The sequence below is a fragment of the Equus przewalskii genome, chromosome 28, assembly GCF_037783145.1.
Source record: "Equus przewalskii isolate Varuska chromosome 28, EquPr2, whole genome shotgun sequence".
NCBI classification, from domain to species: domain Eukaryota; kingdom Metazoa; phylum Chordata; class Mammalia; order Perissodactyla; family Equidae; genus Equus; species Equus przewalskii.
In genome coordinates, this window is record NC_091858.1 from 15,390,623 (window position 1) to 15,409,196 (window position 18,574).

General features: G+C 40.9%; 1 protein-coding gene and 1 long non-coding RNA gene across 6 annotated transcripts in view; one reads left to right on the plus strand and one right to left on the minus strand.

The window, feature by feature from the left end:
- Positions 1 to 3,024: 3,024 nt before the first annotated feature.
- LOC139080150 (uncharacterized) lies at positions 3,025 to 18,512 on the minus strand. The gene is made up of 3 exons (XR_011534414.1): positions 18,390 to 18,512; positions 9,380 to 9,557; positions 3,025 to 6,970 (listed from the first exon to the last, which is right to left on the minus strand). It is a non-coding gene; the product is annotated as an uncharacterized lncRNA (long non-coding RNA).
- The window catches only part of TRMT9B (tRNA methyltransferase 9B (putative)), a 55,034-nt gene continuing 54,539 nt past the window's right edge, over positions 18,080 to 18,574 (plus strand). For 4 of the 5 annotated variants that reach the window (XM_070599089.1, XM_070599090.1, XM_070599092.1 and 1 more), the window contains exon 1: positions 18,436 to 18,574. The gene's annotated coding sequence lies outside the window, so the exon portion shown is untranslated. Of the gene's footprint in view, positions 18,269 to 18,435 lie in introns of those variants that run through there. The other variant, XM_070599088.1, reaches the window with a different exon arrangement.

Genomic DNA, 18,574 nt, shown 5'->3' on the forward strand with positions numbered 1-18,574 from the left:
ACTTTGGTCTCTTGTATTCACCTGCCTATATTATATATCCATGTAAATATCTAATAGGCATCTCATACTTTGCAGAATTAAACTCTGGATTTTTTCTCTCAAACCTGCTCCACTCTCAAAGTTTGCCCTCTTAGAAAATGGTACCACCATCATTACTTTAGTTTCCCAGAGCAAAAAGCCTTGGAATCATCCTTGACAATTGTCAATCTCACACTGAACATCCAATCCATCAAAATCCTTTAAAATATATCTTGAATCCAAACACTTCTTACCATCCCCACCTCTGATATCCCACCGCCACCTATCTTGCAAGGTTCTGCAGTAGCCTCCTACTTAGCCTCCCAGTCTCCATCTTGGCTTTCCCTATTGAGGCAGAGACCAGAATCTAATCTTGCCAGTTTAGCAGAAAGAAACTTACTAGAAGTCCTTTCAATGGTTTAGAGAATCAGTGGGAAGGCTGAAGAAACAAACGCCAATTTGAGCCCCCAGTAAAAACTCTGATGATCTACACTGTAGAACCAGACCACCAAGAAAGCTACTGCCACTTCTATAATCACTCAACTGGTAAGCTGATGCATCCAAAACTATACTGCTTTGCCACAAACAGGAAGCCATCATGATCAGGAGATGCCACTTCTCTTGGCAATGATACTTGCCAGCAGAAAATAGAAGAACCAGCCAGCCCCTGGCCTTTACCTTACTAAATTTCATGTGAGTTCTTGTGATTGGTGGAACCTACATCACCTCCGGAACCCCAGCTAGACAGGAATCTGGGGGATGTGGTTTTTAGCTTTCTTGTGTCTGTAGGATGGGAAGGCACTCTAGAAAGCAGTTGAAATGGATATTGAGCACCAAACCCCAGGACCCAATCTACTCCCCTTTTTCGCCACTCAGCAGCTGGAGTAATTCTGTTAAACATAAACCTCATTGTGCCACTGCTCTGCTTGCTCAACACCCTTACGAATGATGTGCCGTCATGTTTGGAATAAGAGTCCACGTCCTTATCAGACTTGATCTGGAAGTAGGCTCTCCTTCCACTCTCGTCCTTGCTTTCTGCTGCTTTCTGGCTCTGGCCTTCTTACACTTCCTCAAACGTGCTAGAACATGCCTTTTCCTAGACCACTCGACGTTTACTCTGCCCAGACAGGTTTTCCCTCAGATATTCACATGGCTTGCTACCTACTTCACTCAGATCTCTGGCCAAAAGGCCAGGGTAGCCTGCACTGACCCACTCTGTTGAAATAGCGCTGCCCCTCATTCTCCATCCACACCTCTCCCAGCTCATCCCTACCCCCGTGATCACACCTTTGTCATTTTCTCTGTCTGTATCACGCTGCATTTTTCCTCCTAGATCCTATACTATTTGGGATTATATTTATCTGTTTAAATGTTTGTAATCTGTCTCACCTCATTGAAATGTAAGCTTTACAACTTTGTTTTGTTCTACTTCAGACCAAGAACAACAGTGTCTGGCACATGGCAGGTGCTCAATACACACCTGTCAAATAAATTGTTTATTCGGTCTCATCCATCAAGAGGATCTCCAAAGTGTGAACTAAGAAATGTGTTATCGGTAATGAAGTCAATCTAGGTCAGGTCCACAATTCCTTATCCTCATTTCTGAACTCCAAAAATCTCTATTAACTCAAAATTAGACTTTTTTTGGTAACCCGTCTATTTGTTCATGGAACACCATTTTTACTTGGAAGAACAAATGACAAAAAACTATTGTTATTCAGGCCTGAGTATTTGGTAAACACTTTTTGAAAGTAAGATGAAGTGGGCCTGTAGCATCAAAGAAAATGACTGACAGTCTTTACTGTTAATGCCAAAATTTAAGCTTTTAAATGAAAATTAAAACTTTTGAGAATTTGTATTCACCATAGTGAGCTTGTCAGCTTTCCAATATTGGGCAACTTTTCTGATGAGATCAGTGGTGATATGAATGAGTGGAATTTTAAATTTTGTATAATGAAATGTGCTAATATTTGGAAGGTCAGCCTAACTCAGTAAAGCAATATTTGCCAAGTGACTAATATATCGTGTTACAAAACGCATGGGGAGAAGATCTATTTAAAGTGCAAGACAGATCAATGGATTTTAATGAATTAGAGTACAAAAACTTCGCTGATAAGATTTCAGATTCCACGTTTTTACTAACCTCTATGAAACGACTACTTGCCAGATGGTGGCACAGTATCGAAGAAAAACATCCACACTTACCTGAAAGGGTTATTAAGACACTTGTTCCTTTTCCATCTATATATCTGTGTGAAGCTGAATTTTTTTCATATACTTCAATCAAAGCAGCGTATCACAACAGATTGAATGCAGAAGCAGATATAGGAATCCAATTCTCTCCTAGTAAGCCAAACATTAAAGAGGTTTGCAAAAATGTAAAATAATGTCACTCTTCCTACTATTTTTTTATTATGGAAAATATAGCTATTTTTCATAATAAATGTTATATATTAAAATATAATGAGTCATGTTTATTTTTAATGAATTAATAAATATTTGTAAATTTTATTGGTTTCAATTTCTAACATGGCAAATATTGATAGATATATTCCATATAAATAAAAGCTTTCTTAAGTCCTCTAATTTTTAAGAGTATAAAGGTCAGAATCAAAAAGCTTGAAAACTGCTGCTTTAAAGCATTTTATCAAATTAATATTTAAACTTAATTCAGATGAAATTATAATAATAATGGTATTTTTTTTGAAACTCAATCAACTAATTCTGAAGTTCACTTGGAAAAGAAAATGTGCATGAATAACCAAGGAAATTTTGAAAAAGTAGATTAATGAAAAGAGACATCCTTACTTATATTTAAACATAAGATGAAACTACAGCAATTATAACTGTGTAGTATTGAGCACAGAAGTAGACAACTAGATTATAGGACAGAAAAGAAAAGTGCAGAAACTGACCCTTAAAATGTGATTATGGACAGATTTGGGTGAAAAACATAATGTTTTGTTAAAGTTCTTAGTTGCAGACAATAAAATCCACTCAACTGGCTTGAGATAAAAGGAATTTATTGAGGGAGTGTGGTGTTCACAAAATTGTTTCAGTGAATAAATGAAGAAAAAGATTTCAGGCTGAATTTCCAGAAATGACTACCAAAACCACACCACAGAATTCAACAGCTAAGGGAACTGATGCGCGCACTACAAGAGGAGGCTGCAGAATCAGGAAGCTGCTCCCACAGCTGTTGCTTCAGAACCACACCCCTCTGCCATCTCTGGAAGCTGCCAAAACAGGAATCCATCTGCCTAATTAGAAGCAGCCACCATAGTTGCTGATTCCAGAACTTGCTACCTCTGCCACGATCCAAGCCTGCCAAATGAATACCCATCCTTTCTCTCTAAATAACTCAGTTTAAATACAAGTCTTTTATAAGTACCTCCTATTGGTAGAACCAGACTCAGATCCAAAAAACCTAGTTATATGGAAATCTGGAAGGAGGGTGGAATGGCCATTGAATGAGACATTCCATTGTGTTGACCATGATCTTTATCTCTCACCATAACAGCAACAAATTACAAAGGTATTACAAGAAAATACAGATGAGTATTTTTACAATCATAGGAAGGAGAAACACTTCATAAGCAAAGTACAAACCCCAGAAGCCACCGTATGAAAGACTGCTAGTTTGGACTACCTACAATGTTAAAGCTGTTATAGGACAAAAGATGCACAAACAAAATTGAAAAGACCTGTAATGGACTGGAAGATAATATTTGCAACATTTATAGCAAAGAATTATCTAGAATTTAAAAAGTCTCTTACAAATCAGTAAGAAAAGGATATCTAACCCAATGAAATCAGACAAAGTGAAATAAATAGGTAACTCACAAAAGAACCATAAATGGCAAAAGGGGCTCAACCTCCCTAGTAATTAGGAAAATTCAAGTTAAACGAATAATGAGACTTTTTATCTAGAAAATTGGTAAAAAAAAAAAAAAATTACAAAGATTTTTAATGTCCAGAACTGACAAGGGGCACTCTCATACACTGTAGTGGGGACAATACTTAGACAGAGTTCTGGTGGAAGGTCATTGAGGAATATCCATCAAATTTTTAAAAGTAGAATAAATATCCTTTGATACAGATATTCCACTTTTCACTTTCCAACCTGCAGGATAGCTCACACATGTGCATAAACAGACATATGCAGTGATTTCATTATAGCAGTTCACAATGATAACTTCAGAAATAATGTAAATCTCTATCAAAAGAGAAATGATTAAATACAATATAGTAAGTCTACATGATGGATGTCAAAGCAGTAGTTAAAAAGAATGAGGCAAACTGATATGTATGGATAATACATAAAAACCGCTCTCCATCATATCCATCATATTTGTATAGGCAAATAAGTGCTCACAATTGCAAAGAAGTCTGCAGCGATAATACACACTCTCAAGAGAGTTTACTTTTAAGAGGAGAGTGCAATTGGAGTGGGAAGGAGGTTGCGAAAAGGGCCTTTTTTCTGTACCTCTTCCTTATTGTTTAAATTTTCACCAAAATATATTTGAATGGGAGTTGTACAACTAAAAGGTAAAAGGTTACTTTGCTGTTGTTAATATTTTTCAATAAATATATATTTTTAAATTTCAGGCATAATTTGGGGCTGTTCAGCTCAGTAACAATCATGATAGGCATTTTCAATGCTTAGCTATGTTTTCTGAAATCAGATTACATTTATACTTTGGATAATGGCCATATTTCTAATAATTAATTCCATGTAGTTTTTACCACCATACTTACTCACGTGATACATATTTCTTGATTTTACAATTGGAAAACAGATTTTTTACATTTGCTTTTCTATTTATATACTAATTACTGAACCTTCAGCAATAAAGCCAGCACCGCTGATTGCAACCTCCCTAATTTCTCCCTAAATAATTATATCCCTATTTTCCCATCTCCACACAAGCACGAATTTGTGACCAATTATAGAAGCCACATGGGAAAAGGAATATATGATTGAGGACTCCAAAAACCCTGTGTTTCCTGAAATAATGCAGCAGTATTGATTGAGAGCAGTTGCATCATTCCCATCTCTTCTGTAAATACATCAACTAGCCAGAAATAGCTTATGAGGACTGAACCTCTTCCTGCCCCAAAGCGCTATGATGTAGGGTAACCAAGAATCACGGAAGACTTGCAATTGCAACAGAAAGGAATTTAGGTCGAATTTAATGATAAATTTCTCATCTGTGAAAGTAATGAAATTTTTTTTTCACTTTTAAAGATTGGCACCTGGGCTAACAACTGTTGCCAATCTTTTTTTTTTTTTTTTCTGCTTTATCTCCCCAACCCCGCCCCCGTACATAGTTGTATATCTTAGTTGCAGGTCCCTCCAGTTGTGGGATGTGGGACGCCGCCTCAACGTGCGTGACCTGACAAGCGGTGCCATGTCCGCGCCCAGGATCCGAACCCTGGGCCGCCGGATCCGAGCGCGCGAACTTAACCACTCGGCCGCAGAGCCGGCCCCTAAATATTTGAAGAATTATAAAACTCTGATGAACACGTACTCTAAAAAATAAAATCAGACCTCTGTCATCATCAACAGCAGTTGAGCCATTCCATAAATATTTTTTGAGTGCCTCCCATGTGCCAAGTTCTGTGCCCATCACTGGGAAGTATAAAGATAAAGGAGAGAGGATCTTACACAGAAAGAATTTATCAAACCTGTGGGAGAAATGAAATGCACTCATCCATTAATTCATTCATTTATTCATTTGTTGACAAGTATTACTGAGTGCTAATAAATGCCAACCACTAGGTTAAGCACTAGGGATAAATGGTGGCAAATACTCAGCTACAAGAGTGAAATAAGGGAATAAATTTCCGTGACAGTTTAGAGTGGAGCAAGGTTATTCCACCTGTGATATGAAAGAAAGCTTCAGATAAGCGACACTTGAGCTGAGTCATATGTAAGGTTTTAATAAAGGGAAGGAGGGAATTTCAGGTTGAAGAAACAGTAGGAGCAAAGGGAAGAGAAATGGAGATAGTAGAGGATATATTGGCATAGCGCCTAATGCATAAATGAAACTCAATACAAGATAAATACAATAGGACATTTGGTGCTATGGCAAACAACCCCCAAATCCCAATTGCTCACATCACGTCAAATTTAGTATTCAGTAGGTGGAGATTCATGGACCCATGAATCTAGTTGTTCTGTCTTCCATACGAATTGTGTGTGTTTGAGAGAGAGAGAGATCACATCACAGAGGAGGTTGTAGGGAGTAAGGACCAGGACTGGAAGGACAGACATCACTTTCGCCCACATTCTATTCAGCTGAACGAAGTCACACGGACACGGTCCAACTTGAGCAAAGGAGACTGGGCTATGTAGTCGCCCCGAGCGCTGAGGAGGTAAGTGCACCTGGTTTGTTGATCACTTAGCATTATCTCTGCCACAGAGATAACCTTATCTATAAAGGCTAATTCATTTAAAGGACTATTATTTAACATTTAAGTATTTAGTATTTAATTATTGATACTTCAAGCAAACGTTGAGTAACTATTTTGCAAGACGATGCACTAGATTCTGAAAATGCAAGAAAGATAATATACTGAAGGAGTTTACAATTTAGGCAGGGATCAGGACTCACATATAAAGAGAGAAATAACACAATGTAACATATGGTAAGTGTCAAAATACAGAGCAACACTTTATACGGCTTTATTTTATGATTCACATAATATTACTATTAAAAGAACCAGATATACTGTTCTCTGGATTTCCTTACATCGTTTTAAGATAGGCTTACAGTGTTCCCCAAGCACAGAGACAAATGTGTTGCCCTTTTAAAACGCAGAGCCGTGAAGAAGAAAATGGAAGACCTTGAACAGGGAGTAGTATGTGCTCTCTGAAGGAAGATGCAACTCATACAAATGTCATGGTGATTTATTCGGTAAAGGCTCCTGAAGGAAGTTACTGGATCTCCTGACAAGCAAAAAGAAAAGTTTTTGTCATTTTATTTGGACCATTTACATTTCTCACGTAGAGGTGGTGTATCATAATCATTAGGAATACTGGCGTTAGAGTCAGACCCACATCATTTCAAGTCGCAGCCCCGTCATCTATTGGCTTTGGGCAACAACCTCCCTTACCCTCAGGTTCCTCATTAGTAAAAAAAAAAAAAATGGGGTGAAACTGGTGGCCAAATAGCCATTAATGATTATTCTTAAAAGTCATGTAGATAAACAGCATATTATCAGACTCCCACTAGGTTCCTTATACATAACACCTCTGACACCTGGGTCACCGTGGTAACAGGTGCTTAGGTTGTTTTTCAGGAATGAGAGTGAACTCCTTGTGCAGTTCAGGCTGGTTGAGACCACCGACCCATCAACTGGGCCTGCGCCGATGACCGACAGGTGACCCTTTGATGTCAAGGAGCTGAAAACACCCTCAGATCATGCCAACGCCACCACTTTGTGAACATGTGTCCTATGAGGAGCCATGAAGCTTGACCACGCTTGTGCACATCATCAATTACCTCGCTTCTCCTCACCTCCAGTCATCTATCCCCACACTTCAGACCGCCCTGCCTCCTTATCACACAAATAGCCCTAATCCCCATTTTCCAGGAGCCAAAATTTTCTCCTATTTCATTGCTTGCCTGCCTTGCGAATAAATCCTTTCTCTGCTGCAAAACTTGTCATCTCAGTGATTGGCATGCTGTGTGGTGGGCAAAACGAGCCTGGTTCAGTAACAATGGGATAATAACAACAACAATAATAATAATAATAATAATGCTGCCTCAGGCTCTCCTAAGGACTGCATGAGTGAATACATCATTATACTTTACCACCTGGTGCATGATAAATATCTTATAAATGAAATAGGATGATGATAAAATCAGTGTTTTTGGAGATTACTTAACAACATGATAGGTTGTACAAAGATACAATTTAAAGTAAAAATGGACATAATGTCATCCAAATTTTGATTTAAAAAATATTGAATAGATTGACACAGACATACAGACAGGAAGGAAATTCACCAGAATGTTAGCAATGGTGTCTTTAAGTGGTATAATTATGATTTTTTTTCTTTTTTTATACAAGTCTGAATTTTCAGATATTTTTAGAGTAAATATTTATTTCTTTCATATGCACTCTATTATCTCAAAAATCTCTTCCATCTCTTAAACTTTATACGCACGTGTAGTGCTTTATTAACACGATATGATTCATTTATGTTATTTTCTCATAAAGATAAGAAGACATCCCTGAGGAAACTCTTTGCTTTGCTCCTGTGTTAGAATAATTGGCCAGCAACATTAAAAATTAATCTGCTGAGAAGCAAACAGTTTTTCTCGCTCCTAGGTTTTTTCTCTCTCAGTCAATAGTAAAGAAGTAAAATCTCTCTTCAAATCCTTATTTTTCCCCTTCTTTCTCTAACATGCACCTGGATCCTGAATCAACTTCACGTTGGAATAATTCCAAATAACTTCTAACATAAAATTTCACTAACAGTGGAACACGCCAATCAGAGATGTAGAACTCTAGAACTCCAAGCCATTTCAGACTTTCTTTAAAGCTGGAGCTAAAATATACTGAATTTATATGTATATTGCAGTTTATGGATTTAAGTATAAATTGAACTTTTGAAAAAAAATGATCATTTTTATTTCCGTGTGAGATGGTTTTCTCTTTTGCATGGATGTTTCTTGAGTCAAGCGAACCCTTGTGTAAAGAAAATTCTTTTAGCATGTATTCAGTTTGGATATAGGAAAATTGTACTTGACATTTCTCTTAAATTGTTCTCTTCAAGTTATACTAATTTGAAATCAGAGCACATAGAATTGAGCTCATGAGGGAAACCTACTTACATTATATTACATTACCCTTGCCTATATGTGGCTGGAATAGTAAGTGTAGAGAAGCTTTTGCCTTGGGGAATGGAACAGCCACTGTTCAAAATGATGGACGAGTTTGCTCTTGTTATAACAGGAAATGCACAAGCCAAGGACTTTGCCCCCTGTCTACCTCTTGGCAGTGGCTTCAACCCCTAGGCCATCTCACCTATAATCATCCCCTTAGGAAGGCATTTTCTCCCATTTTGTTATTCTTGTTGGGTGATGGCTGATTATTTTTGCTTTTAGACCAAACAAAAACAAAACAAAACAAAAAGACAAAAAAACCTTTTTCTGGCCTTTTGTGGTTGTTTTGATTGCTCAGTTGGACTTTTTATGCTTTTAATCGCCTTCCTACTAATTATCTTTATTTGCTTATTTTATGTCTTTTCCTTCTTTCCATGTTAAATGGGAAAAAAGAAGTACAAATCCCAGGTCAGCGGGTATGAGCTTGGGTATGCCAACCCAAGCATGCTGTTCCCCCTGCTCACCTGTGTGTGCGTTCCTCACCGTCTCCGAGGCATATTCCCTGCTCTGGTCTCCACCGAATTCCTCCAATAAGGTGAAGACAGTCTTTGCCGCCCTTTTCCATGTTAGTTTATCTCTTGGCCTGACTACTATTTGCAAACATAGCCAGTTTCTCTCCCATAATACAGAAGATGAAACCACCTGGAGAAGGACAGTGAAAGAAGAGTTGCAGAGGCTGGGTTGTGAAAATACCAGCCTCGTTCTTTGTCCCAACACCTGAAGAGACTGTGTTGGGCCATTCCTCAACACTCTTTGTCAATACCACATCAAGAAACCCAGCCCAGGAAAAGACTTGGAGGTATTTTGGAGGCATGGCCTCCTCTCTGATGTATGTATTCCCTCTGCAAACATCAGCAATAGGCGAGCTGGCCTCTTCATCTGCTTGTTCAAAGACAAAGGATTGTATCTCTTGAAGGAGCCCTGCTTTGAGGCAGTTCCAACTTTAGAGAGCTCTTCCTCTTGTTGAGTCTAAATGCTCACCGCAGGAACTTGCTTTTGCTGGTCCACGTCTGCCCTCCAGAGCCTCTCAGAATAAGTCTTCTTACTCTTCCATGTCACAAATTCTTCCTAAATTCTTCACATTCATTAAATAGAAGCTACTACCAACTATTAACTCTACATCCAATCCTTTGAAATCCAGCTAGGAAAATAGGACTCTCCTACTCCTTTAGATCATAAATGAATAAGATAAAGAAGGCATCAAATCCCTTCTTTATTTTATAATTTTCTAGATCTAAGCAAAAATGCTGGGTTTTTTTGTTGTTGTTGTTGTTTTTGTTTTTTTTTTTGGTGAGGAAGATTGTCCCTGAGCTAACATCTGTGCCAATCTTCCTCTATTTTGTATGTGGGATGCCACCACAGCATGTGTAGGTCTGTGCCTGGGATCTGAACCTGAGAACCCCAGGCTACAGAAGTGGAGTGCATGAACTTAACCACTGTGCCACTGTGCCAGCCCCCAAGAAAAAATGCTTTTTGTTTTAAGAACTGAGGGGGCACCTCAGTGATCCTCTAGCTCAACTCCCTCACTTTTTAGGTAAGTAATCTAAGATCCAGACATCTTGGTTGAGATCAGGGTCAAAGAACTCTGGTTACCAGTAGGAGTGTAGTAGAGGATTGTCTTGCTTGTTCTCAGAAGATAATAACTGTACTTTGACCATTGCAAATAGTTTTCTAACGAAATTGTTTTATTGCACAGCTTTCTGAAACTGTTTTACAGTAAGTTAACTTCTAGTAACATATTTTAGTTCCTAATCTTAAATACTAATTTATTCTAAAGTTTTTCAAAAGTTGTACAAAGAAGTTCCAAAAATATCATCAGAGACAAATAAAAACAACCACAGCAAAATTCACTCTCCGTTTTCCCCAGAATATCAAATCTCTGGGAACTACACACATACAGACGAACACACACATGGGCACTTACACTCAGACACGCACAGAGTGAACAAACGTCTCTGTCTTTCCCACAGCTGACTTTCATATAAACTCAGGATTACCACTATCAGTAGGGAGATGCAATCAAGATACTTAGCCAGAGAGCTGACATTTGACATTACCTAACAAACAGGATGTCAATACAATTGGGCTTACTCATACTGCTGCCCTTGAGAATTTGAAATAATATTAAAGGACAAGAACAAGAGGGCTTTCCCGTGTCCGTACTGCTTTTCACATACTCGTTTGGTAACAGCAGGGATGGAAGATCAATAAAATCATTAGGAAAGAGCTGTGCCTACAACTGGGGATGAGCTTTGCTCCAAAACTACACATAGTCTCTTCCTCCTTTAAAGATATATAGAAGAATATAAAGACGAAAATTCCATCACCTAGAGTAAAGTGCGATGAACATTTTGGTATACTTCTCCAGTATTTTTCCCATACATATATGTAAATCTGTAATATTTACAAAATAGTGATCAAAACGCTTTTTCACTTAACATTATGTTGCATTTCCAGGTCACTAAACTGTCTTCAGGATCGTAGCTCTGCATTTTTCTGCATGCTGGATATGCCATTTTTTATACAACACATTTTCTGTTGTTCAAATTTATTTTTTAGTCTTTCTTTCCCTACTGTGACAAATAAGGTCATCTTTCCCATCCCTTGTCCATTTCAAGCTAAAAACAAACACCACATATAAAAGAATTAGATCTAAGATTCTTTTTCTGAGAGTGATTCTTGAGAAAGAATTATGTAATAGCACTGTAAACAAAATAGAGATAAAATAAACCAGGAGACAAGTGTCGCTCACTGTTCCAGCAAAAAGCTGACTCCAAAAATTACAGGCTCACAAATAGAAGTCTATGAAAGAGCAACATGGCCGAAGTTAGGAGAAAAAGAATGCAGAAGCAAGACCCAAATAGCCACAGAGATGGGGAGGAAGTAGGAAATGGACATGAAGGATAGCTGGAGGCTGACACAGCTTCCCCCGGGGCCAAAAAAAACCAATGTTGTTTTACATCTTCAGCAAACGTTATGAACTATAAGGCAGAGGGATAATGGGCCTGTGCTGGTGAGAACAGCAAGTTATTGGTGTGTATAACAACGTTTGCTATAAATAATGTTCTTGATAACGCTACTAGGATAATAAGAAGTTACATGTTGTCGCACTGGCAATGAAAACAAGATGCATTTGGAAACAGATGACCCATGGATTTGTGGAAATGGAAACAAAAGCAAGCAGCTTAAGCAGCAATGTGTTGAGATCAGTATTTGAGGCAATACCTGCTGTGTATTTCACCCAACACTGTGCAATACAGAAAGTGTCACGCACTTATGTGTTAGATGTCAATTCATATGTTCCTTCAACAAACACCGAACACCTCCATACTCATGGCTCTGGGCTAGACTTTGAGGACACAGAGATGAATCCTACACCTGTCTTTCCTCTAGGACAGACAGGATGCGTGAGCTCTCCTGACATTCTGTAACTTTCCTTCCAGATACTTGTTTCAGTTTGGAATCGCACATTGTATTTGTGACACTTGTGATTATTCGATAAATGGCTGTCATTCCACCAGACCATAAGTTCCATTGATGTGTCTTGCTCACCACTGTTTTCCAGGCACAGTGTTTAGGACATAATAAATGTGCAACGAATACTTGTTGAAAAAACACTAAATGAAAAAATACTTGTTATAAAAGTTAGTGATAAGTGTCATGAGAGGTATATAGATAAAGACTGCTTAATTCCCAGGACAGAGAGATTAATTCCAGATAAAAGCTAAAAAGTTTTAAGGAAGGGATAGCTGTGACACTCAAGAGACCAGATTAAACAATTATTATAACCATCTAGGTGAGACAATTATAGGTGAGGGCATAAACAAGTAGGGTACAGATAATAAGAAGGGAGAGAAGCAGATAAATAACAGTATTACAAAGATAAAATTGGCAGACAGTGGTTGCTAATGGGATATGAAGGGCAAGGAGAAGCAAAGGGTTTAAGGATGTGCCAGGTGACTGGGAGGATAGGGATTCACAGAAGAAGAAAAAAAGTGGCTAGATAGGGCCATGGAGGGCATAGGACTTCAGATTCAGATGTATCAAGGTCATCCTGAAGGAGACGTCAAGCAAGTCCTTAGCAGTGTGGATCAGGAGGTTTATCAGAAGATCTCCTCAGAGACACAGACTTTTGAGACATCTGCACAGAGATTCTGCTGGCAGTTATAAAGGTGGATGAGGCTGTCCAGGGAAATATTATAGAGAAAGAGAAGCAGAGGACCAAAGACTGGTGCTTGAGAAGTGTAGAAGTTTGGCAGGGTTATTTGTATGTAGTTTAGGAAGACAGAGAGGAGAGGGCTGTTTCTCTTCCAGGCCCATAAAACCCTATCAGATAAGAAACCATCCTACTCCGTGCTGGGAAAGTCAGTTTACCCCAAGGAGGCCTTCCAGGCTTCACAGGTCGGACAACACCAGTGCATTGTATAAAGGCAGCAGCCCAGACTCTCTGGCACCAAAATGGCTGGAGAAGTGTTAGAGTTTAGGACCTAGGTGGATGGCACACTGGACCCCAGCCCATGCAGGCTCCCAAATGCCAAGGACAGCTCTTGGTTAGCACTCCTATTTCTAAGATGTGCTGATTTATATTATCAACAGCTGTGAGCTCTTTGATGGGCAGCCCAGTCTGACTGGTTGGTTGTGGGGCATCCTTTGAAAGCAATGAGGTCACACAGCTTGAGGCTTGTCTATCCCTGTTGTCAAACTGTTTTGTCTCCAGTCTCCTACAGTGATCACTTTGGGGAGACTGGAGCACCTCACAATTTCTTCCCCTAAGCTGTAGCTAATCTCACCCCCGTTTACCACTCCACCTGTTGAGAGGTCTCATGTCCTTACGCACCCAAGGTATTGTTATGCTAAACTACTAGCTAAAATCACTCGAAAATATGTAATGACTGAAAAGAGGAGAAAGGTGCGTAAAAACAGCAATTTTTTTGGTCTCCTTTATAGTAAGAATAGATAAGCACCCAAAGTGGTTAATAGCCAGCACTGACCAGGGCTTGGTTGGTAGTAGATGGTCAGAGTTGAAATGAATGAAATAGTGATGGAAGCATCATGCAGTACATTTTGAAGCTTATGGCAATAAATGCAAATTAATCCAAATATATGCACTGGGCTTTAACTAAATGCCAAGAACTGGGACAGACAATGAGGACAAAATAAATAAGTGAATGGTCAAAAGCTCCAGGAAAGTAACTTCCATGAGTTGCTCACACAAAGGTCACAAATTAAGAAGCCGGAGGGCAGTATGAGCTGCAGAAATCTCAGGATTTTCCTTGGCCCCAGAGAGGTAGGTTGGGGCCAGCTGTGAGGAATATTGTATCCTATTTCACGGGATTTGTGATATTTAATAAGCGATGGAGAGCTGGTAATAGACTCAAGCAGAAGGAACACGAAATAATTTGATTTTAGCATTTATTGATTATATTTTTCTTCCATATTCCCATTAATAAATGGTTATATATAATAGCTGCTAAATTCTGGATATAATTTTCATAATAGTTCAAAGGAAAAATGGTTTTTGTGGAAAAATATTTATTTTACTAGAAAAAAAAAGTCCGAAAATATGATTTGATTTGTAGAAATTTGCTTTCGGATAATATCTCTAAGAAGGTATCTGTTGTGTTTTTATTAGGAGGAAAGAAGACCACAGACAGGACAGAGCCGTGGACAGGACAGTTACAGCTCTCCTTCCTGTCATGGCGGTGTCACAGGCAATCAGTATGCTATCATATGGTTGTGCTCATTCAGGTTATAAAGAAGAGAAACAGGTATGTACATTGACATTACTTCCCTATGAAGCTACACAAGGAAGTAAGGAAGAACAAGCAATAGCGTCCACAGTCATAAGCAACTCGGAAGGTCAACAAGGAAACACAGCAGCCCCAGCTACCGTAGCAGGGCGAGCTCCTCAGTCGTCAAGGTATCCATCGCTCTCCAGTGTGACTCGGTCATGCAGGTGGCTCGGTTCAACTTTGTCTTTGCTTCTCCTGACGCAGTGAACGGAGTGGTCAAGAACACAGGCCCTGGAGCACTGCCCGCCTGGGTCTAGATCCAGGCTTTGCCTCCAAGACACTTGGGAAACGATCTGATTGGGTCTTATCATCTCTAAGAAACACAGCACATACCCATCCCGCAGCATTCTTCCAGCCACTGCCTTGTGGGCCACAGGACAAACCAGACAACTCCTTCAGGTGGGCATGAAGGCTTGGTTGAATTAGTCACATGATGGAAAGTATGGTCCCCAGTGCATAAGGAACCACTGTCGCTGCCTTTCTCAGAAGGGGGCAGAGCTGGTACTCAGAGAACCATGGCGTGCCATCTGCTCCTCAAGAGGTGCATGCCACACCCAGAAAGGTAACTAATAAAGAAACTGAGTTAACTAAGCAATATAATAATAACACAATATAACATATATAGAATATATACCAAATCCTATATAGAGAGAATCATACAGAATATATTGTAAAATTCTAATAATTTATAATATAGGATTCCATAATATTATATAATATAGTATTATATAGTATTATTATATTACAATATACTATATAATACTTACAATATTATATATGCATATATGTATTGTGTATGCATATATGTATATATGCATATATGTATATGTATTATGTATGTAAATAAATAGAATAAGAATACTAGAACTTAGTTAACTAAGCAATATGAAATGAGGTTAAACGCAAGTTTAGAAAGAAACAGGAGAACACTTGTTCGACGTTCCACAGTGGTCTAATTTCTGTTGAGACCATCACCAGCACACCTCATAAACCACCATAAGAGAAAATCTATTTCTACATAGACTCTAGTTATTAATAACAATCTTACATGGGGCATCACTGGCATACTTGTATTGTTTCCTATCTTTTTTTATCTATACAAAATTTCCATTCTAACAAGCCAGGTTCAGAAATCTCATAGGATTGGTTATATCTACCCGAGAGCAAAAATTCATTAAAATTTTTTTTCATGAAAAATGTCAAACAGCACAAGTAAGGAGATAATAATATGATAACCATGCATATCCGCACAGCATCAGCACCTGCCGGCGTTTGACAGGCATGTTTCATCTATGCCTCCCCCTTGCTTGCTGAGAGATGAAAGTGAAATTCTCATGGACAAGGAGAACATCAGTGTTAAAGGGCCATGTTCAAAGAGGGAGGGCTAGGCTTCTCTGGCACACAGGTTTTCTTTACAGCATATTTTTCTTCCCATTTCCTCAGCCATTACCCAAATTCCGCTGGTGGCCATGGAGATGCCTCTTAGCATGGCCTCAGAATAATCTCTGTATTTTGCTCCCTGCCTCCGAACAAGGAGATGGTAACTCAAGTCCACAGACCTCTAGGGATCCCACAGATCTGCTTCAGCCAGTCTGTGAAATCCCAGAAAATGAAGGCAAATATTTTTACATGTATTTATTACATTCGGGAGTTCCAAAGCTTCTATCAGATTCTCAGAGAGGCTTACTACCTACAAAAGGTTAAGAACCTCTGCCTCTGCCAGATCTTGAAACTACGTATAGCAAACACACTCCCTAGCCAATTCTCTATATCAAGACCTTACGCCTGTCACCACCTCCAAGATGCCTTCCCTGATCATCTCACCTGCACTGATTTCCCTCATGTTTCCCTGCAGAATTTAAACCAGGCCACTTTCGTATTTATCACATTCTACTGAGATCCTGTTCACTGGACAAGCATTCATTAGCCACCTACCATGTGCCAGTCACTGTCCTGCACTTACTGAGGCGTGCTTTGTCTCCCATTGCACTGTTAGAAGAAGGCAGAGAACATCACAGCATCCAGTACATACGCTGCGTCCAAGGACAGATTGTAGTTGTAGCTCCGTTGAATGGAAACAAAAATGAGCATTTGGCATTCAGCTCAAGAACAGTTAAATTGGGCTCGTGATTTTTTTTTCTTTTAAATGAAAAAACGAAACTTTTATAGAATGAGGAAATAATTTGATTATGCCGGGCATGGTGTTAAAGATGCCCAGGCAAGGGGTCCCTCCGCTACCCCAATATACTGTGGCACTAGAAAACTATTCCAGCATTGCAAACTGTATATGCTGATCTCCACCCATCCTTTTAGCAGCCCCTTCAAGACACGGGGGTCTATGTGAGATGGATAGTTGGGTCTCCACTAAAAAACATGCCTGGAAATACTCAACAGGAAGTTCCCCCCACCATGGAGTCAGGAGCATCAACCTGGCACACAAAGGGCAGCAGGGTAGTTACTAAACATGCTAATTTTTCAATATTGGGCACGTGCATCTTTTAAAGTACGTAGACCTCCCGATGATTACTGAGTTGTTTACTAACAGAGGTTGAAGATTATTATGCTAAAGACTTGGCAGAAAGTAGTTAACCCTATTGTTACAGAAGTGGGGGGTGGGGGTGATCTGTGTCCAATTTTATGTAGAACCTTCTAACCCAAGTTCCATCCCTCCTTCGAGTAGAGGCTGCTTGTATGGGGCTAGTTTTGCAAAACTCTTAACGGATTAAGCACGCCGTTTAATGAACAGATCTGGAGTCTAAGCAGTGGCCCTTTGATCCTCAGTTATCCATCTACAACGGGGACACTTCCGTTGAAGTAGGTGGTTGCAAGGATCAAATGAGCAAAGACGCGCTAAGCCGCACGTTGTTGTCACTCCAGGTACTGCGTGGCTGCACTCCGTGCGGGCCAGGTGTGCTCGCCTCGGCGTCCTCTCCCAAGGCGGGAGGGACAGACGAGAAGGGCGCGGGGAGGAGGCAAGGAGGTCACCCCTCGTCCCCAGACTGAGCGGGGCGGCAGAGCCTCACTTCCTGGGCACGTTTGGCCGGGGCGTTCCCAGGGGACTGGCCAGGGAGGCCACCCTCCCCCAGGTCGGCTCTGCGCGCCTCCCAGGCTGCCCGCCCTCCCCTCCCGGAGGCGCCGCGGGCCTCGGTCCCTGGCCAGCCCGTGCGCGAGCGCCGCCTCCGGAAAGGTGAAGGCTGGTCGGGGAGGCGGGGATGGCGATGGGGGCGGGGACCGCGCTGCCAGGGTCGCGGCGGCCGCCCGAACGCGCCCGAGCCCAGTGAGCAGCGCTTCCCGCGCGGGGCGCGCCCGGAGAAGGCGGGCCAAGCCAGGACCCCGGCTGAGGCGGGAGGAGGAGCTTGCGGAGCCACCCCTAAGCCCTGCCCGCCGAGTCGCGGCCCCGGTGGCATCGCGGCAACTTCTCTGTGGAAGCCCCGACGCGCGCCCGGCGCGCACGCGCGCTCCCACTCGGGCACGCGCGCTGCTGGCGCCCCGCTCCTCCGCGAGCCCGCGCGCCCTCCGTTTGTTTCTTCCTATTGCATTCGTCCTCACACTCTAAATTAGGTCAGCGGGTGGAAGTTACACCTGGTACAGCCCCCGGCTCTGATGCAAAAGCAGCTTTTTCACCCCGGCTTCGGGAAAGCATTGCAACTGTGCGGTTCGGTCTAGCTTACCGCCCCCATACCGTGCAGAAAGCGCTGGCGACCGTGGCGCTGACAATGGTCTGCAGAGGAGAGCGGCGAGAAGGCTCTTTTCCACCCTAGTTCGGCCGGCTCTGCGCCTGCCCTCCCTCCAGGGACAGGGAGGAGGGGGTGCGACAGGTCGCCGCGCGCGCGCTGGTGCGCCCGGGTCCGGGGTCTGACCGCCTAG